We start from the raw sequence: 26,812 nt of genomic DNA on the forward strand, positions 1-26,812 counted from the left end.
TGATGAGAGGATAATTTATACGCTTTTTGGCATTGTTTTTAGTATGTTTTTAGTAGAATCTAGTTACTTTTAGGGATGTTTTCATTAGTTTTTATGTTAAATTCACATTTCTGGACTTTACTATGAGTTTGTGTGTTTTTCTGTGATTTCAGGTATTTTCTGGCTGAAATTGAGGGACTTGAGCAGAAATCAGATTCAGAGGTTGAAGAAGGACTGCTGATGCTGTTGGATTCTGACCTCCCTGCACTCAAAGTGGATTTTCTGGAGCTACAGAACTCGAAATGGTGTGCTTCCAATTGCGTTGCAAAGTAGAAATCTAGGGCTTTCCAGCAATATATAATATTTCATACTTTGGCCAAGAATAGATGACATAAACTGGCGTTCAACGCCAGCTTCCTGCCCAAATCTGGCGTCCAGCGCCAGAAAAGGAGCCAAAACCAGAGTTGAACGCCCAAATTGGCACAAAAGCTGGCGTTCAACTCCAGGAAGGACCTCTACATGTGCAACACTCAAGCTCAGCCCAAGCACACACCTAGTGGGCCCCGGAAGTGGATTTATGCATCAATTACTTACTTCTGTAAACCCTAGTAGCTAGTTTATTATAAATAGGACCTTTTACTATTGTATTAGGCATCTTTTTTCAGTTGTATGCTATCTTAGATCACGTTTGAGGGCTGGCCTCTCGGCCATGCCTGGACTTTCACTTATGTATTTTTAACGGTAGAGTTTCTGCACTCCATAGATTAAGGTGTGGAGCTCTGCTGTTCCTCAAAGATTAATGCAAAGTACTACTGTTTTCTATTCAATTCATCTTGTTTTGCTTCTAAGATATTTATTCGTACTTCAATCTGAATGTGATGAACGTGACAATCATCATCATTCCTTATGAACGCGTGCCTGACAACCACTTCCGTTCTACCATCGACTGAATGAGTATCTCTTAGATCTCCTAACCAAAATCTTCGTGGTGTAAGCTAGAATGATGGCGGCATTCAAGAGAATCTGGAAGGCCTAAACCTTGTCTGTGGTATTCCGAGTAGGATTCAATGAATGAATGACTGTGATGAGCTCCAAACTCGCGATTGCGGGGCGTTAGTGACAGACGCAAAAGGATAGTAAATCCTATTCCAGCATGATCGAGAACCGACAGATGAATAGCCGTGCCGTGACAGGGTGCGTTGACCATTTTCACTGAGAGGATAAGATGAAGCCATTGACAAGGGTGATGCCTCCAGACGATTAGCCGTGCCGTGACAGGGCATTTGGATCATTTTCCCGAGAGAAGACCGAAAGTAGCCATTGACAATGGTGATGTATCACATAAAGCCAGCCATGGAAAGGAGTAAGACTGATTGGATGAAGATAGCAGGAAAGCAGAGGTTCAGAGGAACGAAAGCATCTCTATTCGCTTATCTGAAATTCTCACCAATGAATTACATAAGTATTTCTATCCCTATTCTATTATTTATTTTCGAAAACCCATTACTGTTTTTTATCCGCCTGATTGAGATTTACAAGGTGACCATAGCTTGCTTCATACCAACAATCTCCGTGGGATTCGACCCTTACTCACGTAAGGTATTACTTGGACGACCCAGTGCACTTGCTGGTTAGTTATGCAAAGTTGTGAAGATATGTTTAGACCATGGTCCTGTGCATCCGTTTTTGGTGCCATTGCCAGGGAATCAATTTCGAACAATAATTCACAACCTGAGTAGCAATTTCGCATACCAATGGGATGTAGCCATTGACGACGGTGATGCCCTACATAACGCTTGCCATAGAAAGGAGTAGGAATGGTTGGATGAAGACAGCAGGAAAGCAGAGGTTCAGGAGGAACAAAAGCATCTCCATACGCTTATCTGAAATTCTCACCAATGAATTACATAAGTATTTCTATCCTATTTTACGTTTTAAGCCGACAATAGCTTGCTTCAAGCCGACAATATCCGTGGGATCGACCCTTACTCACGTAAGGTTTATTACTTAGACGACCCAGTGCACTTGCTGGTTAGTTGTGCAAAGTTGTGACAAAGTGTGATTCACGTTTGAGAGCACCAAATCTTTGGCGCCATTGTTGATGATCACAATTTCGTGCACCAACGCCAATGACATTCCTCTTTGGGCATTCAATGCCCTCAGAGACGTCTTGGACATCAGTCTGGTGTTCCTCTGGTGGCTTTGTTTCCTTTGACCTCTTGTTATATGGAGGTTAGGTGTTTAAGGATTTCCCACTCTTCAGTTGAATAGCCTGGCATTCCTTTGTTATCTGCTTGGATAACTACTGCCTTGTTTAACTCAGCTGGGCTTCTACATTCCTGTTAGAAGCCTGAGTTTCTCGCAAAGCCTCTTGCAGTTCCAGTAGTTGCTGGGCAAGGGCGTGTAATTGCTGAGTCAATGGGCCATCTGGCTCTGGAGGGTTAGGTTCAGTAGATATGGCCTTAACCTCTCCTTTCATAGAAGTCTCAGCAGCTGAGTACAGATACTGATTAGTGGCAACTGTCTCAATAAGCTCGCGAGCCTCTTCAATGGTCTTTCTCATGTGTATGGAACCACCAACAAAGTGGTCCAGAGATATTTTATCCATGTATGAAAGTCCATAGTAGAAGATGTCTAATTGTACCCATCCTAAAAACATTTCAGTAGGACATTTTCTTAGTATCCTTCTATACCTTTCCCAAGCATCATAAAGAGATTCACTATCTTCTTATTTGAAGCCTTAAATGTCCAGTCTCAGCTGGATCATCTTTCTTGGAGGGAAGTATTGATTTAAAAACTTGTCTGCTAACTATTTCCAAGTTTTTATGCTATCTTTGGGCTGGTTATCCAACCACCTCTTTGCTTGGCCCTTTACAGCAAAAGAAAAGAGTAATAGTCTGTAGACATCTTGGTCTACTCCCTCATTATATACTGTGTCAGCAATCTTTAAGAAATCTGTCAGGAACTCAGTAGGTTCTTCCTGTGGAAGTCCAGAATACTGGCAGTTTTGCTGCACTATAGTAATAAGTTCAGGGTTTATTTCAAAGCTACTTGCTTTGATGTGAGGTATGCTAATACTTCTTTCATAGAAGTGAGCAGTGGGATTTGTATAAGATCCTAGAGTTCTTCTGAACTCTTCATTCCCATTTGGGTTCATGATGAAGAAAGGTAGAAGAAGAGAAGGGATGTGGGATAAAAAAATATTTTTTTTGTTTTTATTTTATTTATTAATTAAATTCAAAAATTAAGGTTAATTAATTAAAAAATTGAAAATTAGTTAATAAATTTCAAAAATAGAAGAGAGAGAAATAGAAGAAGAGAGTTTGAAAATTAGGAGAGAGAAGAATTAGTTAAGAAGTTTTGAAAAAGAAGGGAGAGAAGATAAGTAATTAATTAGAAAAGATTTGAATTTAAAATTTGAAATTAGAAAAGATAAGAAAAGATAAGATAAGAAATTAAAAAGATTTGAAAAAGATTTGATTTTAAAATTTAAAAGAAGATAAGATATAAAAGATAAGATAAGTTAGGTAAGATAAGATAAAGAAGTTAAGAAAAGATAAGTTTTAAATTTAAAAAGATTTGAAATTTAAATTTTGAAATTTGAAATTTGAAATTTTGAATTTTTGAATTTGAAACAAGATAAGATAAAGATTTGAAAAATATTTGAATTCTGAAAAGGTTTAATTTTCAAAATTTGAAATTTGAAATTTAAATTTTAAAATTTGAATTTGGATTTTAGAATTTGAATTTTGAAATAAGATAAGATAAAATTTTTGAATTTTTAAGAAAGATAAAAAGATAAGATAAGATTTTGAAAAAGATAAGATCTTTGAAAAGATTTGATTTTGAAAAGATTTGAATTTTGAAATTTAAAACCAAGATAAGATAAGATAAAAATTTTGAAATTAAAATCTGAATTTTTAATTAAAATTTTCGAAAATTTAATTAAAAATAAGAAAAGATATTTTACTTTATTTTTTTATTTTTGAATTTAATGAGGAAAGAAAAAAACAACAAAAAGATACCGAACTTAAAATTTTTAGATCTAAAGCACTCAATTTTCGAAAATTGCAAGGAAAAATACCAAAAGACACCAAACTTGAAACTTTTAAAATCAAAACAAAAAGAAAAAGCAAGAACACTTTGAAGATCTTGAAGAACACCAAGAACAAAACTAAAAAAAATTCAAAGAACACAAGAACATGCAAAATAGACCAAACTTAAAATTTTTGAAAAAGAAACACACAATTTTCGAAAATTTAAAGAAAAGACACAAGAAGACACCAAACTTAAAGATTGACACAAGAATCAAACAAAAGAAACTATTTTTGAAAATTTTAGAAAGAAAGACTCAAAAATTTCGAAAATTTCAACAAGAACAAAAACAAAAGACTCAAACCAAAAATAAAGATTAAACAAAGAAAAGAAAAAAATTGAATTAGGTTTTAATTTTTTCAAAAAAAGAAAAATAAAATAAAAAATTCTAACAAAATTAAAGACAATACCTAATCTAGGAAACAAGATAATCCGTCAGTTGTCCAAACTCGAACAATCGCCGGCAACGGCGCCAAAAACTTGGTGCACGAATCCCCACACTTCGTACAACTGTACTAGCAAGTGCACTGGGTCGTCCAAGTAATACCTGAGCGAGTCAGGGTCGATCCCACGAGGATTGTGGTTTGACACAAGCTATGGTTATCTTGCAGGTCTTAGTCAGGCGAATCAAGAAGTTGTTGGTTTTGATTTGGAAGATGGAATTAGGTTGGTATGTTTACAATGATAATCTTAAAACTTAGATGGATGAGGCTTGGAGTTGCTTTGTCCTTCTGGATTAACTCTAGTCTTATTGTCTTCTTCAATTGTGAATGATTTCTTCTATGGCAGACTGTATGTGATTGACGCTGGTTTGAGCAGCCGCCAATACTCCTCTAGATTTGAACCCCAGTGTTAGTGTGGATCCATTCTGATTGAGGGTAAAGCTCCTGTAGTCCACTCTCCTTAATGATCCTACTCAAAACGCCACAGACAAGGTCGAATCTTCTGGAACAGAGAATGCTGCACCTTTGGGTTCTAGCCTCTACCACAGACTCCCTAATCTCCCTGTAAATCGATTGAACTGGTGTCTCGAGAAGTCCCCAACGAAGTCATGAATTAGCCGTCTGAGAGATGTATAATCAAGCTAGTGGTTTAATATTTTCCAGCGAAGTATTCACACGAACCCAAGTAGACACGGGTGGTTGTCAGGCACGCGGTCCTAGTATGATGAACGGAGCTGGTTGTCACGGGCTATCCCATTCACCAAGTTGAAGAACGAATATACATCTTAGAATTAAATCTAACACAGATTGAAGAGAAATAGTAATACTTTTATTAATTCATAGAACTCAACAGGGCTCCTCCCCTCAACCTAGGAGGTTTAGAAACTCATACTGATAGGAATTACAATGGTAAAAATGAAAATATAGTGTAAAGTGGCCGAAGATCCTTAACAAAGATTGATCTTCTACTTTAAATACTAAACTAATGACTAGTAAGGGTAAAACAATCTTTTTAGTGCTAAAATCCACTTCTGGGGCCCACTTGGTGAGTATTTGGGCTGAGCTTTGATGAGATCCACGTGCTATGAGGCTTCTAGGACGTTGAACGCTGGCTAGGGGGTCCTCTCTGGGCGTTTGGACGCTGGTCTCTTCTCCTTAGGCGCTGGACGCCTGGAAGGGGGCAGGAGGCTAGCATTGGACGCCAGTTTTGGGCCTTTGAATCTGACATAAAGTTTGAACTATTATACATTTCTGAAAAGATCTAGAAGTCAGCTTTCCATATCCGTGGAGAATGCTCCATTTGGACTTCTGTAGGTCCAGAAAAGTTCTTCCAAGTGCAAGGAGGTCATATCCAAACAGCATATGTAGTGCTTTCTCTGTCTCTGAATCATACTTTTGCTCCAGCTCCTCAATTTCAGTTATAAATTACTTAAAGTTGCATAAAAACACACAAACTCAAAGTAGAATCCAAAAATGTGAATTTAACACTAAAACATATGAAAACTTAATGAAAACTAAACAAAACATGCTAAAAACTATATGAAAATGATGCCAAAAAGCGTATAAAATATCTGCTCATCAGGCATATCAAGTAGCTTTGCCGCCTCACTTGTCTAACCTGCATGATGTATTCCACGTGTCACAACTCCATAAGTATACGTGGGATGCAGCTCATGTGTTAGAGCCCGAGTCGGTCGAGTTAAGGGAGAACTTGACGTTTCAAGCAACACCGGTGTGTATTGACGACGCTAATGTGAAGAAACTGCGAGAAAAGGAAGTTCAGTTGGTTAAAGTGGCTTGGAAATGAGCAGGAGTTGAAGAACACACTTGGGAGTTCAGGAGTAAGCCTAGGTTTTGTAATCCGATAATAGTGTATGACTTGATTGAACACTTGAATTAGTTAGTTAATTAGTGGCTGAAAATTAGAGTGGTGCAGCAAAAGCTTGTAGAATACAATGGAACATGATAGTTGGGAATAGAGGTAGTAGAATGGTGACTAAACGTATCTTAGGCTTGAATACTTGAGGAGTTTAGTAGGTTAGGGTAAGTAAAGATTTCTAAGAAACTAAGTTTGATTATGGCTGTAAGGTTAGATTGAATTAGAGTAGGTTTTGGAGATGATTTCAGGTGTAATTGAATTGAAATGCTAATATTGTATTGAGGTTGATTAAAGGAAGCTAAGAGTAAAAAGAATGAGTATAGCATAGGCTTGAATTCGGTTAAGATATGGCATTATGAATAAAAATAAAGGACGTAAATAGGAAATTGAATTGACATGGAGGAATGGAAAGAAGCGTAGTAAGAGGTAGGTTTAAGTTGAGGGAACATTTAATGATGACAATGGGTAAACCAAATTTTGAAGACAATTTCTTATTCGATGGGGAGAATGTAAGAACCGCGAATTAATTAACTGATTAATTAACGTAAAATAATAATAATTTAATTGCCCAGAATAGGTTCAAAATTTTAGAATATTAATTAGAAAATTTAAATGCGATTTTTGGACTCAGTAGATTTTTTTGAGTTGGAAAATGTAATTTTCTTCGGAAAATTGCATAAAAACGTGAACCGGTCAATTAATTGGCAGTACCAGCTTAACCCGATCCGGTACTATGCGAGAATAATAAAAATAGTAGAAAACCTTAGGAAAATATTTAGAATGGAAAATTGGGAATTAATTTTAAAGGTTTGGTCCGAAATTGGGCCAAACGGGATAAAAATGCTAACAAGTTGGACCGGGTCCAAGTTGGGCCCAAGCCCAACATATAAGACCTTCTTTAATGAGCCATCTGCCCATTTACCATCCTCAAACACAACACAACACAGTTGATAAGAGAAGAGAGAAGAGGGTTCCATTAACACTATTCACCTCAACCTTCCCAAGCTCATAACTTGAGCTACGGAGCTCCGATCGCCGCACCGTTTGTGGCCACGGGATCACGATGAGGAGCTCTACAAAATCCATCCAAGAAACTGGTAAGAAAATCACAAATCCCTCTCAGCCTTTCCTTTCATAAATTCAAAATTTTGGGTTTTGTATTGAGTAAGATTTTGTGATTTTGGGTATTTAGGTACACTCTAACCTTTGGTTCCTATTGGGTTTGACCCAATCAATCTTGAATAAGGTGAGTTTATTCTCAATATTTGTAAAATTGTGATTTTTAATGAACCTTAGGTTGATTTAGTTATGGATTATGTGTATATAGCTTGAATTGGTGTTGTATGGAGAATGTTGGTGACTTGAATAGCTTGGAAGTGGATTTGGTGACTTGAAAACTTGTGAAGGCTTGATTTGTACTCAATCTTGGGTTTTAGTGTATATTGAAAGTCTGCCAAGGTATGCTTTCGGTTTCTTCTATGTAATATATAATATTTCTGGACACTTAGGCTAATGATCTATAGCTGGACACTTAGGCTAGTGATCCGTAGGATAGGTTGGATTGAAATGGTTGTTGAGATTGTTGAATGAGAATGTATGATGCTTTGATGGATTTGAATATTTTAATGAATTGTGATGTTGAGGTTGATAAATGATAATTGAAGTTTGAGATTGAAGTTGAATGAGTTTGATTATGATGATTGTTAGTGATACAATGGTGATTGATGATTGTGTTGGGTGAAAAATTATTTTAATATGATATAATTGATCATTGGAGTTGAGAATTGGGTAATGTGAATGGAAACTTGGTAAGGTTGGTAGAATGAGACACAAAAGGGTAAATTCTGAGGTAAATTGGACTTTGGTGTGGTTTTGATTTGGTTTTGGTTATGAGTTTTAAGGATTTGAGAAATTAGTGAACTTTGGTCAAAATGGATTTTTGGTGAACTTTGATGGATCATAACTTGAGTCTCAAAGCTTAAAATTGAATGAAACTTTTTTTAAATTAAAGATGGCTTTGAGAACATTAAATTGATATAAAGTTTGTAGAAAATTGATTTTGGTAGAGGAAGTTATGACCACTTAAAGTTTGGTGTCAAAATCTGAATCTTGTGATGTTGCAGAATTTTATGATTTCTGGTTTGTGTATGCACGCACACTGCTGTGCGCGTGCTCTCATCAGTGGTTAATTTTGACTTGTGCGTATGCACAGCCTTGTGCACACGCACACCTTGTAAATTTTTGAAACCGTGCGTACGCACACTCTTGTGCACACGCACACACAGGGAGTGCATACTGTTGGGAGCGCTAGCACACTCTGGTGCGCACACACACCTTGCGAAATTTGCAAGTTGTGCGTTTGCACAACCTCGTGCACACGCACACGCTGGGAGTGGCAGTCTGTTCAGGGAGATTGCACGTATTTGTGCGTGTGTTTAAAATGAAAACTTTTACCTTCTGTGCGTACGCACACTTCTATGCGTACGCGCGCTTCTTGAAAATCCTTCTGTGTGTGCATATGCACAACCCTATGCATACGCACACTGCATTATTTTTCAATAAAAATATTGTTTTAACTATTTTACCTTCCCTGCAAGCTTCTAAACTTCCGAAACACTTATCTAAGATTCTTTAGCTTGTTGTTAGGTGTCAAAACATGGGTATGCTTTAGGTAAGTTTAATTAGACACTTTTCTTATAAAAAGTTCAGAAAATGGAGACTTAGGTTTTTGGAGAACTGAGGATGGATTAGTTGAGAGAGATAGTGGAGTACTATAATAACGATTGAAATAATGAGTTGTGGAAATTATGAATTGATGGTGGTTGAGATGAGTCTGGGACTCGGGACGGAATGTTGGATTACTGATATACTGAAAAATGATTTCTAAAAACTACTGTAATACTATTTTATATTGAGATTGTTGAGACGCTATGTGCCTGGCAGGGTTAGTTTGGTTAATCACGCCTGTCGATGTCACATGGCAAGAGTATCCCGCTCGCATCCCTTCGGATCACTAGAGTGTGCAGGCGCTATATCCTGGACCGTGTTCCGGGCACGATATCTCGGGGGTTCCCATTATGATACCGAAGGGAAAAATCTCGATGGAGATGTGTCAGGTTGGCAATTGAACCGACAATGTGATATCACAGCCAATAAGACAGGCATTCATCATGTGCATCTTTTATGTGCTTGCTTGCTTTGCCAACTTGAATTGTATGCCTAATTGTATTACATGCCTAATTGGCTAATTGAATTACTTGATATACATGCTTATACTTGTGTTTTTCTTGCATTGACATTATCTGTGTATTCTACTGGGATTGAGGAGGTTCGGAAGGAGGTGGCGATGGGATCATGATGAGCGGATATTTTATACGCTTTTTGGCATTGTTTTCATATAGTTTCTAGTATGTTTTGTTTAAGTTTTATTAAGTTTTTATAGGTTTTACTGCAAAATTCACATTTTTGGATTCTACTTTGAGTTTGTGTATTTTAATGCAATTTCATGTATTTTCTGGCATAAATTGAGGAGTTGGAGCAAAAGTCTGATTCAGAGACAGAGAAAGCACTGCAGATGCTGTCAAGATCTGACCTCCGTGCACTCGAAGGAGCGTTTCTGGAGATACAGATGTACAAATGGCACGCTCTCAATGGCTATGGAAAGCTAACGTCCAGGGCTTTCCAGAAATATATAATAGTCTATACTTTGCTTCGGAAATGAAGGCCCAAAACTGGCGTTCAACGCCAGCCATCAGCCCTAGTCCTCGCGTCCAAAGCCCATAAGGGGGTGGCCAGCGTCCAACGCCCAAAAGGGGGTCCCTAGCCCACGTTCAATGCCCCCTAGGGATACTAGCACGTGGGAGACACTCAAGCTCAACCCAAACACTCACCAAGTGAGCCCCAGAAGTAGATATTTGCACTGTCAACTTAGTTTATCTTATTTCTGTAATCCTTAGTCATTAGATTAGTATATATATACAAGAGTTCACCATTGTTAGGAACTCTTTCCCACTTTCACGTTTACCATTGTATTTTTCTATCAGCATGAGTCACTAAAACTCCTAGGTTAAGGTTAGTAGCTCTGCTGATTTTCATGGATTAATAAAAGTACTATTGTTCTATTCAATTCGTGTGTGACTCTATTCTAAGATGTATCTTCGTTCTTCAACTTTATGAATGGGATGATCTGTGACACCATCTTCATTCTACATGGGTTCAATGTGAGTTTGTAACAGGAGATCACTGAACCACCAGCTTGATTATACATCTATTAGACGGCTAATCCACGACTTCATTGGGGATTTCTCGAGACACCAGTTCAGCTAAGGTATGGGGAGATTAGAGTCTTTGTGGTAGAGGTTAGAACCAAAGGCGCAACATTCTCTAATCTGGAAGATTCGACCTTGTCTGTGGCATTTTGAGTAGGATCATCAAGGGGATGAACTGCAGAAGCTTCACCCTCATTCAGGTTGGGTGCACACTAAACCTTGCGTTCGGCCTGAGGGAGGAAGATTGGCGGCCATTAAACTGGCGTTGATCACTTACAGCCTGCCATAGAAAGAATCACTCACAGTTGAAGAAAGACAGTACGAAAGGTTGATCCAGAAGAATGAGGCATCTCCAAAGCCTCAACCATTCTCTTATCACTGGTTTTACTCAAATTAAGTAATTTCATCCTTATTCCTGTTTTATGCGTTTATCTCAACAAACTATCTTTTCTGATCGCCAGACTAAAATCTACAAGGTGTCCATACCTTGATTCTAAACAACAATCTCCATGGGATCGACCCTGACTCACCTCAGGTATTACTTGGACGACCCAGTGCACCAAGTTAATTTCTGTGCACCAAGTTTTTGGCGCCATTGCTGGGGATTGTTCGGATTTGACAAACTAACGGATTATCTTGTTGCTTAGATTAGGTACTTTTTAATTTTATTTTGCTCCTTTATTTTCTTTTTTTCGAAAAAATAAAAAAAAATAAAAATTTTTTCAAAAACCTTTTCTTTTCTTTTTGATCTTTATCTTTTTGTTTGACTCTTTGTTCTTGTTCTTGTTAAAGTTTTGTATTTTCTTGGTATCTATTCAAAATTTTTTTTTCAAAAAATGTATCTTTTGTTTGAGTCTTGCGTCAATCTTTAAGTTTGGTGTCCTTTAGTTGTTCTCTATTTGCTTTGAATTTTCGAAAATAATCTAGTGTTCTTTCTTGGTGTTCAAGTTGTTCTTGTTTCTTTTATTGTTTTGATCTTAAAATTTTTAAGTTTGTTGTCTTTTGGTGTTTGTTCTCTTGATTTTTTGAAAATTATTACTCTTAGATCTAAAAATTTTAAGTTTGGTATCTTTTGGTTGTTTTTCTCTTTCTTCATTAATTCAAAAAATAAAAATATCTTTTCTATCTTTATTTCAAAAATATTTTCGAAAATTTCAAACCAAATTTCAAATTTTAATTTCAAATTATTATCTTATCTTATCTTAGTTTCAAATTTCAAATTTCAAATCTTATCTTTTTTAAATCTTATCATATCTTTTCTTTTAATTTGATTCTATCTTATCTTATCTTTCTTTTAAAATTTAAAATTTAAAACTTTTTAAAATATTTATCTTATCTTTTTATCTTCAAATTTCAAAAAAATCTTAACTTATCTTAATTTTAAATTTCAAAATCAAATCTTTTCAAAAAAAATCAATCAAATCTCTTTCTTATCTTGTTTCAAATTCAAAATTCAAATTTTAAAATTTAATTTTAAAAATCTTATCTTATTTTAATTCAATTTCAATTTTCAAATTTAAATCTTTTTTAAATCTTATCTTGTTTTCAAATTTTTCTTAATTAGTTGCTTGTTCTCTCTTTCTTCTTTTTCAAAACTTCCTAACTAATTTCTCTCTCTTCTATTTTCGAAAACTTCCTTTCTCTTTCTCTCTCTTCTTTTTCGAAATTCATCATTTAATTTTCAAATCTTTTTAGTTAATTAGCTTGTAATTTTGAATTTAATTGATAACTAAAATAAAAACAAAAATATTTTAATTCTAGTTTCTCTTTTTACTTCTTAATTTTCGAATCCTTCTTCCCTTTTATTTGAATTCTTCAGCTCCTTCCTCTATCTTCATTCTTCGTTCTTCTTCACATCTCACAGGGAGTCCTCTGTTCTTGAACATAGAGCTCTGATTCTTCTTCTTTCTTATTTTTTTTTTCTTGTTTATGAGTAGGAATAGGGATAAAAAACCTTTTTTTGATCTTGATCCTGAACCTGAAAGGACCTTAAGGAAGCATTTACAACAAGATAAAGCACAACATTTCGGAGAAAACCTCACAGAGCTATTCGAATAAGAAGTTGAAAACACAAATATAGCAGCAGAGCCAAATAATGGAGGAGATGCAAGGAAGGTTCTTGGTGACTTCATTGCACCAACTTCTATCCTCTATGGAAGAAATATATCTATACCTTCCATTAGAGCAAATAACTTTGAGCTAAAGCCTCAGTTAGTCTCTCTCTTGCAACAGAATTGCAAATTTTATGGACTTCCACTGGAAGATCCACATCAGTTCCTATCTGAATTCTTGCAGATCTGTGACACTGTTAAGACCAATAGAGTGGATCCTGAGGTCTACAGACTTATGCTTTTCCTTTTTGCTGTTAGAGACAGAGCTAGGATATGGTTGAATTCTCAACCAAAGGAAAGCCTAGACTCTTGGAAAAAGTTGGTCAATGCTTTCTTGACCAAGTTCTTTCCACCTCAAAAGATGAGTAAGATTAGGGTGGAAGTTCAAACCTTTAGACAAAAAGAGGGTGAATCCCTCTATGAAGCTTGGAAAAGATATAAGCAACTAATCAGGAGATGTCCTCCTGACATGCTCTCAGAGTGGTCTATCCTAGGAATTCTATAATGGCCTATCTGAGATATCATAGATGTCCTTGGATCATTCTGCTGGTGGATCACTCCACTTGAAGAAAACGCCTAAAGAGGTACAAGAACTCATTGAAATAGTTGCAAATAAATAATTCATGTACACTTTTGAGAGTAACCCTGTGAACAATGGGATGGCTCAGAAGAAAGTAGTTCTAGAGGTTGATATTCTGAATGCCATATTGACTCAGAACAAGATCTTGACCCAACAGGTCAATATGATCTCTCAGCATTTGACTGGATCACAAACTGCAACTGGCAGCACTCAAGAAGCCTCCTATGATAGAGATGCTTATGATCCAGATCAACCGTTAATAGAGGAGGGGAATTACATGGGAGAACCCTATGAAAACACCTATAAACCTTCATGGAGGAATCATCCTAACCTTTCATGGAAGGATCAATAGAAGCCTTAGCAAGGCTTCAACAATATTCAAGGTGGAAGAACCTAGAATAAGTTCAACAACAGACCAGCATTCCCATCTTCTCAACAGTAGATGGAGACTTCTAAGCAGAGCCTTTCTAACTTAGCAACCATAGTCTCTGAACTCTCTAAGACCACTCATAGTTTCATATTTGAAAAAGATCCTCCATCAAAAATCTGGAGGTACAAGTTGGTCAGCTAGCAACAGAATCCCTGCGACTCCTCCTAACACTCTTTCTAGTGACACGGAAGTAAACCCAAGAGAAGAGTACAAAGCTATCACCACAGAGGCTGATGCCGAATCTAATAAGGATGAGTTGGTGTTGAACGCCAGTAAGGAAGACCTTACTGGGCGTTTAACTCCCAAATTGGCACCAAAGCTAGCATTGAACGCCAGTAAGGAAGACCTTACTGGGAGTTCAACACCCAAAGTGGCAGAGAAGCTGGCGTATGGGGCAGTAGCTGGGCGTTTAACACCCAGTGATCTCCCAATTCTAGCGTTGAACGCCAGTAAGGAGGTCCTTACTGGGCGTTCAACGCCCACAAAGGCACAACTAGGGGTGGCAAACGGGCCTAAACCCGCGCGGGCCAGCCCGCGTAACCCGCTTAAAAAGGTGGGTCGGGCTAGAAACTTGGGACCGCCAAATAGCAAAAGCCCGCTTAACCCGCATCGCTTAAACTGCGGGTTTTGGCGGGCTTTGGCGGGGTGGGCGGGCTTCCCCACCGGGCTTAGTATTTTTTAGCAAGGGGTATTTTTACATTTTTTTTACCAAAACCCAACTTCTCCCAACCCAACTTACAAGAGAATGAAGATGAAAATTGGGTGTTTTAGATTATGTTTGTTTTGTTTTAGAGACAATATTGTTAATTATATTTTGGATTATGTTTATTTTGCTTTGGAAACAATATTTATAATTACAAAGACTTTAATGTTTGTGAATACAAAAATTATAATTTGTTTATACTTTTAGAAGTTATAATAGTTAAAAGTAAAAAACAAAAAAGATTTTTTTATATCTTTATATATATTATTTAATAGTTAAGAGTAAAAAAAAAAAGAGGATATTTGGCAGGCTTAGCCCGCCGGCCTGCCGTTAGGCGGAGCAGGCTTGGATTCTGGGACCGCCTCACTAGGCGGGGCGGGGCGGGGCGGGCTTCCCTGCTGGCCACCCCTGGGCACAATAACTGGCGTTGAACACCAGTGAAGGTATTCAAGCTGGGCGTTGATATACCCCGATTTCGTGGTTTATTTTGTGCTTATTTTGGGGGATTTATTCACCTTTTCCCACATTTATTCAATGAAATAGTATGGTTTTGTAATTCTCCCTTGAATCATGCTTAATTGTAAAAAACATGCTTTTTAGTCCTTAAATTGGTGATTTTAATCCACCTTAATTCCATTCAATGCCTTGATGTGTTTGTTAAGTAATTTCAGGTTCATAAGGCAAGTATTGGATGGAAGAAATGAGGAGAAAAGCATGCAAAGAGGAGAATGCATGGAGAAACAAAGATTTGGAATGCACCAATGGACGCGCACGCGTACAAGGCGCGCACGCGCAAAAGTGGTTTCTCACAAGGACGCGCACGCGTACATACCGCTTCCGCGCAGATTGGGAATTTGCCAACGACGCGCACGCGCACATGGCGCGCGCGCGCCGATACTCTTGCTTGACCCACTTAATGAAAAAAAGCTGGGGGCGATTTCTGAGCTGCCCAGGCCCAAATTCAACTTGTTTCTGAGTGTATTTCATGCAGAATTGAAGTCCAAGTAAAGGGAGAGCAATTAGTTTAGCCAACATGAGCCTTTAGTTAGTTTCTAGAGAGAGAAGCTCTCTCTTCTCTCTAGAATTAGGTTAGGATTAGGTTAGATTATTTTATTTTCATGTTTAACTACTTGATCTCAATTTGTTTCTTCTATAATTTCTCTTTTCTACATCATGATTCTCTTAGTTTTTATGTTAATCTTCCCTTTTTCTCTCTTTTGTGATGATGAACTCATGTTGGATTTGTTTACTTTTAATGAAATTTTAATGTTGATATTTCTTTAATTGATGTTGATTTGGATTGTGATTTTACATTTCTTGCAATTGATAGTCAGTAGATTTACAACTCTTGCACTTTCACTAAGCTTTTCTTTACTACCCACCAAGTATTTGACAAAATGCTTGGTTGGACCTTAGAGTAGATTGTGAGTATTCTTGGCTTGGAAAGAGTGATTGGGCAATCTTGAGTCATGAAAATCCAACTTACGTTGGTGATCTAGAATTGTTAGCAAATATTGTTTCCATTGACGCTAATCTTTTGCTAATTAAATTAGTAAGTTGATTAGGACTTTTGGATTGAGATTAGTTAGTCTCATTAGACTTCCTCCCTATTTGTTGGAGGCGACGTAATGAGATAAATTCTTGTTTATAATTGTGACTCGATTAATTGGTCTTGTTTGACATTCTCCCGATGTGTGAGTTAACTAAACAAGATAAATTAATCATGCATGACTAGGATAGAAAGCCTAAGATCTCAATTCAATGCCATGAATGTCTCTCTTCTTTAATTGCTTCTTTTAATTTTTTGCTTGATTTAATTTCCTTGCACAATTAGATTCCTTCTCGATCATCAACCAAAACCCCCTTTTTCCCCTCTATAGCCAATACGCATGCACTCTATTGGTTCCTAGGGAGACGACCCGGAGTCCAAATACTCCGGTTACTTTTCATTGGGGATTGTACTTGTGACAACCAATATTTTTGTATGTGAGGACTCTTTGTTGGTGTAGAAATATACTTTACAACGAGAATTCATTTTCATTTGAGGAAATTCTATATCAACAAGAGACCGATCATCAAAATGGCGCCGTTGCCGGGGAGGCCAATGGTGCTATGTTAATTGGCTATTGTAAATATTGTGAATAGCTTTATCTTTGGTTTATTTGTTGATTTTTGCTAGTTTTAGGACTTAGTCTTCCTCATTTATTATTGCTCTTTGTTTTTATTTCCCACTTCACTATGAATTCTCACTTTGGCTATGAGTGTAGTTCAAACTATGTTTTAGGAGATGAAAGCTTCAATGAGGATGTGCATCAAGGAATTGGAGATCAAAGGTGGGAGGAGCCTCAAACACTTGATCAACCTCCATGGCAACAATCTCCACCAATGCACTATGAAGAAGAGCCGTTCTATGATGCATATCAATCCACTAGCTATGGTGAATTCTCTTGTGATTTTCAAGAACCACCACCATATGCCTATGAGCCATATCCTCAATATAGCCACACGTCATACTCACAAGCCTCATACCACCATTCATCTCTATATGACCATAACTCATACACACCATATCAACCACCATTAGAATCACATGTAGCACAACCACCATCCCAGCCCCAATACTCTCAAGAACCACAAATTCCACATACACCACCTCAAGAACTTCACCAATATGAACCACCTTCCGATTACAATAATCTTTCCCTAACTGATGAATTTTCTCTTCCAATGCCACCTCCTGATGAAGCCTTCATGTTAGAATTGAGAGACCTTGAATCTCGTATTTTAAGGCGACAAGAGGAGGATGAAACCAAGTTCAAGGAGTTAAGAGTAAGGGTAGCCGGCATAGTAGAAGCCGTGGGTCACCTAACATCTCACCTAAGCTCATGCGCCATAAGTACCCCAATTGTTGAAACAACCCAGGAGCTCAGTGAGGATATGAACTTGGAAATCCATGGTGAGGAAGGAGGATTGATGCAAGAAGCGCAACAAGAGGAGAAGATAGAAATTAGCGAACAAAAGGAAGTAGTGGGCGGATGTTTAGGACATGTTGAATACATAGAGGAATCCCAAGTTGAGGAACCCTCTTCCAAGGGGTGTGGAGGGAATATTAAAGAGAAGAGCAATGTTACGGGAGTAGACAATGAGTTAAAAGAAATTGATCGAGAAGTGGATTCCATCACTAATGATTTTTTGCCCACCTTGATAAATTCCCTTGACGATCCTGTTGAACCTTCCCTCGGTAGATTGGAAAGCAAAGTTGAGGAGGACGTACAACCTCCAAGGCCTAATGCGAGTGAAGAACTGGGAGAAGTATTCCAAGCAACAAACGCTCCTATTTATGATGATTTCGAATCAACATATGATCCTTTCGAATTTGAAGAATCCTTCCACGAATTGTCTGGATTCGACGATGAGGTAGACTTCACTAGACCTCCTATCTACGATGAGAGTGATGGGGAAGAATTAGAAGAAATTGGTGAAGAGGAATGTGAACTTGAAGAAGATTGGCATGAGGAGGAGCTTGAAGAGCCTCGCCAAGTGGTGGAAACCTCGAGAAGAGGATGGACGGGAGTAGAACACGCTTTATCACGATCTTTGGGAACTCCTCCACCTAGTTCGTCATCCAAACCTCAACTCGAGTAGGTAAAACTTCTAACTCTCAGATTTATTTTCCCACTTGAGTATGGTTTGCTTGAAACGGATGGCCAACTTAGGGCGCTTTGTGGAATCAAGCAGAAAAGGAGGATGTTTAGTGGTTGGCGTTCTAAATTCTATACTTTACAATGGTGTTGTGTTATTGGTTATTGTATACATGTGAATATTGTAAATAGGTTTACTGGTGCACGAAATTGTGATCTCTGGTAATGGCTCCAAAGGCTTGGTGCTCTAATCTCAATTCATAATTTGTCACAACTTCGATACAACTAACCAGCAAGTGCACTGGGTCGTCCAAGTAATAAACCTTACGTGAGTAAGGGTCGATCCCACGGAGATTGTTGGTATGAAGCAAGCTATGGTCACCTTGTAAATCTCAGTCAGGCGGATATAAAATAGTTATGAAGTTTTCGAAAATAGATAATATAATAAGGATAGAAATACTTATGTAAATCATTGGCGAGAATTTCAGATAAGCGCATAGAGATGCTTTCGTTCCTCTGAACCTCTGCTTTCCTGCTATCTTCATCCAATCAGTCTTACTCCTTTCTATGGCTGGCTTTTTGTAAGGATGTCACCGATGCTAATGGCTACTTTCAATCCTCTCGGGAAAATGGTCCAAATGCTCTGTCACAGCATGGCTAATCATCTGGAGGCATCACCCTTGTCGATGGCTGCATCCTATTCCTCTCTGTGAAAATGGTCCGATGCACTGTCACTGCATGGCTAATCATCTTGGAGGTTCTCACTCATACTGGAATAGGATTTACTATCCTTTTGCGTCTGTCACTACGCCCAGCACTTGCGAGTTTGAAGTTCGTCACAGTCATTCAATCCCAGAGTCCTACTCGGAATACCACGGACAAGGTTTAGACTTTTCGGACTTTCATGAATACCGCCATCAATCTAGCTTATACCACGAAGATTCTAATTAAAAGATCCAAGAGATGCTCATTCAATCTAATGTAGAACGGAAGTGGTTGTCAGGCACGCGTTCATAGGGAATGATGATGATTGTCACGTTCATCACATTCAGGTTAAAGTGCGAATGAATATCTTAGAAGCGAAATAAGATGAATTGAATAGAAAACAGTAGTACTTTGCATTAATCTTTGAGGAACAGCAGAGCTCCACACCTTAATCTATGGAGTGTAGAAACTCTACCGTTGAAAATACATAAGTGATAATGGAGTTCATTGGTCTCGGCCCCAGAGGGGAACCGGAGTAACCAAGACTGCGAATACAATGATAAAAAGTTCTATTTATAATAAACTAGTCACTAGGGTTTACAGAAGTAAGTAATTGATGCATAAATCCACTTCCGGGACCCACTTGGTGTGTTCTTGGGCTGAGCTTGAAGTCTACACGTGGAGAGGTCATTCTTGGAGTTGAACATCAGTTTTTGTGCCAGTTTGGGCGTTGAACTCCACTTTGCAACTTGTTTCTGGCGCTGGACGCCAGAATTGGGCAGAGAGCTGGCGTTGAACGCCAGTTTGCGTCATCTAAACTCGCGCAAAGTATGGACTATTATATATTGCGGGAAAGCCCTAGATGTCTACTTTTCAACGCAATTAAAATCGCGCCATTTTGAGTTCTGTAGCTCCAGAAAATCCATTTTGAGTGCAGGGAGGTCAGAATCCAACAGCATCAGCAGTCCTTCTTCAACCTCTGAATCTGATTTTTGCTCAAGTCCCTCAATTTCAGCCAGAAAATACCTGAAATCATAGAAAAACACACAAACTCATAGTAAACTCCAGAAATGTGAATTTAACATAAAAACTAATGAAAACATCCCTAAAAGTAACTAGATCCTACTAAAAACATACTAAAAACAATGCCAAAAAGCGTATAAATTATCCGCTCATCACAACACCAAACTTAAATTGTTGCTTGTCCCCAAGCAACTGAAAATCAAATAGGATAAAAAGAAGAGAATATACTATAAATTCCAAACTATCAATGAAACATAGCTTCAATCATATGAGCGGGACTTATAGCTTTTTGCCTCGTGAATAGTTTTGGCATCTCACTTTATCCATTGAGGTTCAGAATGATTGGCATCTATAGGAACTCAGAGTTCAGATAGTGTTATTGATTCTCCTAGTTCAATATGATGATTCTTGAACACAGCTTCTTTATGAGTCTTGGCCGTGGCCCTAAGCACTTTGTTTTCCAGTATTACCACCGGATACATAAATGCCACAGACACATAATTGGGTGAACCTTTTTAGATTGTGACTCAGCTTTGCTAAAGTCCCCAATTAGAGGTGTCGAGGGTTCTTAAGCACACTCTTCTTTTGCTTTGGACCTTGACTTTAACCGCTCAGTCTCAAGTTTTCACTTGACACCTACACGCCACAAGCACATGGTTAGGAACAGCTTGGTTTAGCCGCTTAGGCCAGGATTTTATTCCTTTAGGCCCTGCTATCCACTGATGCTCAAAGCCTTGGGATCCTTTTTATTTACCCTTGCATTTTGGTTTTAAGGGTTACTGGCTTTTTGCTCTTGCCTCTTGGTTTTAAGAGCTTTTGGCTTTTTCTGCTTGCTTTTTCTTTTTCTATTTTTTTTTTGCCTATTTTTTTTTCTGCAAGCTTTGTTCTTTGCTGCTTTTTCTTGCTTCAAGAATCATTTTTATGATTTTTCAGATTATCAAATAACATGTCTCTTTGTCATCATTCTTTCAAGAGCCAACATATTTAACATTCTTAAACAACAACTTCAAAAGACATATGCACTGTTCAAGCATTCATTCAGAAAACAAGAAGCATTGTCACCACATCAAAATAATTAAACTAAGTTCAAGGATAAATTTGAAACTCATGTACTTCTTGTTCTTTTGAATTAAAACATTTTTCATTTAAGAGAGGTGATGGATTCATAGGACATTCATAACTTTAAGACATAGTTACTAACTACTACTGATCATGTAATGAAGACACAAACATAGATAAGCACATAACATAGAAAACGAAAAACAGAAGAAATAAGAACAAGGAATGAATCCACCTTAGTGATGGTGGCGTTTCCTTCTTGAGGAACCAATGATGTCCTTGAGCTCTTCTATGTCTCTTCCTTGTCTTTGTTGCTCTTCCCTCATTGCTTTTTGATCTTCTCTAATTTCATAAAGGATGATGGAGTGCTCTTGATGTTCCACCCTTAATTGTCCCATGTTGGAACTTAATTCTCCTAGGGAGGTGTTGATTTGCTCCCAATAGTTTTGTGGAGGAAAGTGCATTTGAGGCATCTCCGGGTTCTCATGGTGATGAGCTTCATACGCCTCTTGAGCTCCATGAATGGGCTCTCGGGGATCACCTTCTTCTTGGCCACAACATCATAGAAGTGGTTTTGATGGGCTTTGGAGATGAACCTTTCCATCTCCCATGACTCGGAGGTGGAAGCTTTTGTCTTCCCTTTCCCTTTTCTAGAGGATTCTCTGGTCTTGGGTGCCATCAATGGTAATGGAAATACAAAAAGCTTATACTTTTACCACAACAAACTTAGAATATTGCTCACCCTCGAGCAAGAAAAGAAAGAATTAGATGAAGAAGAAGAAGAAAATATGGAGAAGAGGGGGGAGGTGTGTTTCGGCCAAGAAGGGAAAGAGAGGGTTGTGTTGTGTGAAAATGAAGAAGAATGGAAGGCTTTATATAGGGAAGGGAGGGGGTTAAGGTTCGGCCATATGGGTGGGTTTGGGTGGGAAATTGATTTTGAATTTTGAAGGTAGGTGGAGTTTATTGGGTAGGTTTATGGGGAAGAGTGGGTGGATGTGAGTGGTGAAGGGTTAATAGGGAAGAGGGATGGAGGTGATAGGTGAAGGGTTTTGGGGAAGAGTGTTTATTGGGAATAGAGGATGATTGAGAAGAGAGAAGAGAGTGAGTGGAGGTAGGTGGGGATCCTGTGGGGTCCACAGATCCTGAGATGATCCTGTGGGGTCCACAGATCCTGAGGTGTTCAAGGATTTACAACCTTGCACCAAATTAGGCATGTAAAATGCCCTTGCACACAACTCTGGGCGTTCAGTGCCAGTTTGGTGCCCATTTTGGGCGTTCAACGCCCATTTGTTGCCCATTTCTTGCGTTGAACACCAGAACCATGCTTGTTCTGGGCGTTCAGCGCCAGCTCTTCTCCAGGGTGCAATTCTGGCGTTCAGCGCCCAGATGCTGCCCATTTTGGGCGTTCAGCGCCCAGATACTGCCCATTTTGCGCGTTCAGCGCCAGAACCATGCTCTGTTCTGGCGTTGAACGCCAGACAGGTGCTTCCTCCAGGGTGTGATTTTTTTTCCGCTGTTTTTTATTCTGTTTCTAAATTTTTCATTTATTTTGTGACTCCACATGATCATGAACCTAAGAAAACATGAAAAACGAAAATAAAATTAGATAAATAAATATTGGGTTGCCTCCCAACAAGCGCTTCTTTAATGTCAATAGCTTGACAGTGGGCTCTCATGGAGCCTCACAGATGTGCAGAGCTTTGTTGAGACCTCCCAACACCAAACTTAGAGTTTGGATATGGGGGTTTGACACCAAACTTATAATTTGGTTGTGGCCTCCCAACACCAAACTTAGAGTTTGAATGTGGGGGCTTTGGTTGACTCTGCTTTGAGAGAAGCTTTTTCTGCTTCCTCTCCATGGATGCAGAGAGAGATCCTTGAGTTGTAAACACAAGGTTGTCCTTATTTAATTAAAGGATCAATTCTCCTCTGTCCACATCAATCACAGCTCTTGCTGTGGCTAGGAAAGGCCTTCCTAGGATGATGGATTCATCCTCTTCCTTTCCAGTGTCTAGGACTATGAAATCATCAGGGATGTAAAGGCCTTCAACCTTTACTAACACGTTCTCTACTTGTCCATAAGCCTGTTTTCTTGAATTGTCTGCCATCTCTAATGAGATTTTAGCAGCTTGCACCCCATAGATTCCCAGTTTCTCTATTACAGAGAGGGGCATGAGGTTTATCCCTGAACCAAGGTCACACAGAGCCTTTTCAAAGAGCATGGTGCCTATGGTACAAGGTATTATGAACTTTCCAGGATCCTGTTTCTTCTGAGGCAATGTCAGTTGATCCAGATCACTCAGTTCATTGGTGAACAAGGGAGGTTCATCTTCCCAAGTCTCAATACCAAATAATTTGGCATTCAGCTTCATGATTGCACCAAGGAACTTGGCAGCTTGCTCTTCAGTGACATCCTCATTCTCTTCAGAAGAGGAATACTCATCAGAGCTCATGAAGGGCATAAGGAGGTTCAATGAAATCTCTATGGTCTCTAGATGAGCCTCAGATTCCTTTGGTTCCTCAGAGGGAAACTCCTTATTGATCACTGGACGTCCCAGGAGGTCTTCCTCACTAGGATTCACGTCCTCCTCTCCCTCTTTGGGTTCGGCCATTTTGGTAAGATCAATGGCCTTGCACTCTCTCTTTGGATTTTCTTCTGTATTGCTTGGGAGAGTACTGGGAGGGATTTCAGTGATCTTTTTACTCAGCTGGCCCACTTGTGCTTCCAAATTTCTAATGGAAGACCTTGTTTCATTCATGAAACTTACAGTGGCCTTGGATAGATCAGAGACTAAGTTTGCTAAATTAGAGGTATTTTGTTCAGAGTTCTCTGTCTGTTGCTGAGTGGATGATGGAAAAGGCTTGCTGTTGCTAAACCTGTATCTTCCACCATTATTAAAGTCTTGTTGAGGCTTTTGTTGATCCTTCCATGAGAGGTTTGGATGATTTCTCCACGATGGATTATAGGTGTTTCCATAAGGTTCACCTAAGTAATTCACCTCTGCTATTGCAGGGTTTTCAGGATCATAAGCTTCTTCTTCATAAGAAGCCTCTTGAGTACTGTTGGATGCAGCTTGCACTCCATTCAGACTCTGAGAAATCATATTGACTTGCTGAGTCAATATTTTGTTCTGAGCCAATATGGCATTCAGAGTATCAATTTCAAGAACTCCCTTCTTCATAGGCGTCCCATTACTCACAGGATTCCTCTCAGAAGTGTACATGAACTGGTTATTAGCAACCATGTCAATGAGTTCTTGAGCTTCTGCAGGTGTTTTCTTTAGGTGAATGGATCCACCTGCAGAAGTATCCAATGACATCTTTGATAGCTCAGATAAACCATCATAGAATATATCCAGGATGGTCCATTCTGAAAGCATATCAGAAGGACACTTTTTTGGTCAACTGCTTGTATCTTTCCCAAGCTTCATAGAGGGATTCACCTTCCTTCTGTCTGAAGGTCTAAACATCCACTCTAAGCTTGCTCAGCTTTTGAGGAGGAAAGAACTTGGCTAAGAAAGCCGTGACCAGCTTATCCCAAGAGTTCAGGCTGTCTTTGGATTGAGAGTCCAACCACACTCTAGCTCTGTCTCTTACAGCAAAAGAGAAAAGCATGAGCCAGTAGACTTCAGGATCTACTCCATTAGTCTTAACAGTATCACAGATCTGCAAGAATTCAGTTAAGAACTGAAAAGGATCTTCAGATGGAAGTCCATGAAACTTGCAGTTCTGCTGCATCAAAATTGTTAGTAGAAGAAGAAAAGGAATAGGGGTGAAGAAGAATGAAGAATCCAAACACAAAGGTGATGATAGGAGCAGAGATGTGAGATGAAGAGAAGTGTTAGTAGATGAATAAATAAATAGAAGGGGATGAGAGGAGGAGAGAATTTTCGAAAATAATTTTTGAAAAAGAGTTAGTGATTTTCGAAAATTGTTTTTGAAAAAGGTTAGTAATTTTCGAAAATAAAAATCAAAAATTAAAATAATTAGTTAAAAAGAAATTTTGAAAAAGGGGGAGGATATTTTCGAAAATGAGAGAGAGAGAGTTAGTTAGGTGGTTTTGAAAAAGATAAGAAACAAACAAAAAGTTAGTTAGTTAGTTGAAACAAATTTTGAAAATCAATTTTTGAAAAGATAAGAAGATAAGAAGTTAGAAAAGATATTTTGAAATCAAATTTTTGAAAAAGATAAGATAAGAAGATATTTTTGAAAAGATATGATTTGAAATTAGTTTTGAAAAAGATTTGATTTTTAAAATCACAATTAATGACTTGATTCACAAGAAATCACAAACTATGATTCTAGAACTTAAAGTTTGAATCTTTCTTAACAAGCAAGTAACAAACTTGAAATTTTTGAATCAAAACATTAATTGATGATGTTATTTTCAAAAAGTATGTGATAAAGATAAGAAAAATATTTTTGAAAAATATTTTTAGAAATTTCGAAAATAACTAAGAAAAATGAAAAAGATTTGATTTTTGAAAAAGATTTTGAAAAAGATAAGATTTTCAAATTGAAAATTTGATTTGACTCATAGAAACAACTAGATTTTAAAAATTTTTGAAAAAGTCAAATCTAATTTTTGAATTTATGAGAGAGAAAAAGGGAAAGATATATTTTTTTTATTTTTTGAAATTTTTAATAATGAGAGAGAAAAACATGAAAAATGATGCAATGCATGAAAGTTATGGATCAAAACAATGAATGCATGCAAGAATGCTATGAATGTCAAGATGAACACAAAGAACACTATGAAGAACATGATGAACATCAAGAACATATTTTTGAAAAATTTTTAATGCAAAGAAAACATGCAGGACACCAAACTTAGAAATCTTTAATGCTTAGGTACTAAAAATTCAAGAATGCATATGAAAAACAAGAAAAGACACAAAACATGCAAATGCAAAGATCAAACAAGAAGACTTACCAAGAACAACTTGAAGATCATGAAGAATACTATGAATGCATGAATTTTTCGAAAAAATGCAAGATGAACATGCAATTGACACCAAACTTATAACATGACTCAAGACTCAAACAAGAAACACAAAAATATTTTGATTTTTATGATTTTATGAATTTTTTTGTATTTTCTTTTAAATTTTTTCGAAAATCATTTTGAAAGAGAAAAATAAGGATTCCAAAATTTTTAATATGCATTCCAGGAATCTTATGCTCTTTAGTCTAAAGCTCCAATCAAAGCGTCAGGCATGGCTTAATAGCCAGCCAAGCTTTAGTAAAAATATGAGTGTAATTCATTCAATTTTAAGCCAAAACCTCAGTCTAAAGGAATTTAGACATGGCTTTACAGCCAGCCAGGCTTTAGCATGCTTCATGAAACACTAGAATTCATTCTTAAAAATTCTGAAGGAAAATATATTTTTGAAAACATTTTTATTTTAAAAATTTTTTTCGAAAACAAAGGAGAAATTTTTGAAAGAATTTTGAAAACTTGTTTAAAATAAAACAAAAAGAAAATTACCTAATCTGAGCAACAAGATGAACCGTCAGTTGTCCAAACTCGAACAATCCCCGGCAACGGCGCCAAAAACTTGGTGCACGAAATTGTGATCTCTGGTAATGGCTCCAAAGGCTTGGTGCTCTAATCTCAATTCATAATTTGTCACAAATTCGATACAACTAACCAGCAAGTACACTGGGTCGTCCAAGTAATAAACCTTACATGAGTAAGGGTCGATCCCACGGAGATTGTTGGTATGAAGCAAGCTATGGTCACCTTGTAAATCTCAGTCAGGCGGATATAAAATAGTTATGAAGTTTTCGAAAATAGATAATATAATAAGGATAGAAATACTTATGTAAATCATTGGCGAGAATTTCATATAAGCGCATAGAGATGCTTTCGTTCCTCTGAACCTCTGCTTTCCTG

General features: G+C 37.7%; 1 non-coding gene across 1 annotated transcript; it reads left to right on the top strand.

Annotated features, from left to right (window-relative positions):
* Positions 1-24,290: 24,290 nt before the first annotated feature.
* LOC112787152 (small nucleolar RNA R71) lies at positions 24,291-24,399 on the top strand. The gene has a single exon (XR_003194582.1). It is a non-coding gene; the product is annotated as a small nucleolar RNA R71 (small nucleolar RNA).
* The last annotated feature ends 2,413 nt before the right edge of the window (positions 24,400-26,812 follow it).

This window comes from Arachis hypogaea, chromosome 20 (genome assembly GCF_003086295.3).
Source record: "Arachis hypogaea cultivar Tifrunner chromosome 20, arahy.Tifrunner.gnm2.J5K5, whole genome shotgun sequence".
Taxonomy (NCBI): Eukaryota; Viridiplantae; Streptophyta; class Magnoliopsida; order Fabales; family Fabaceae; genus Arachis; species Arachis hypogaea.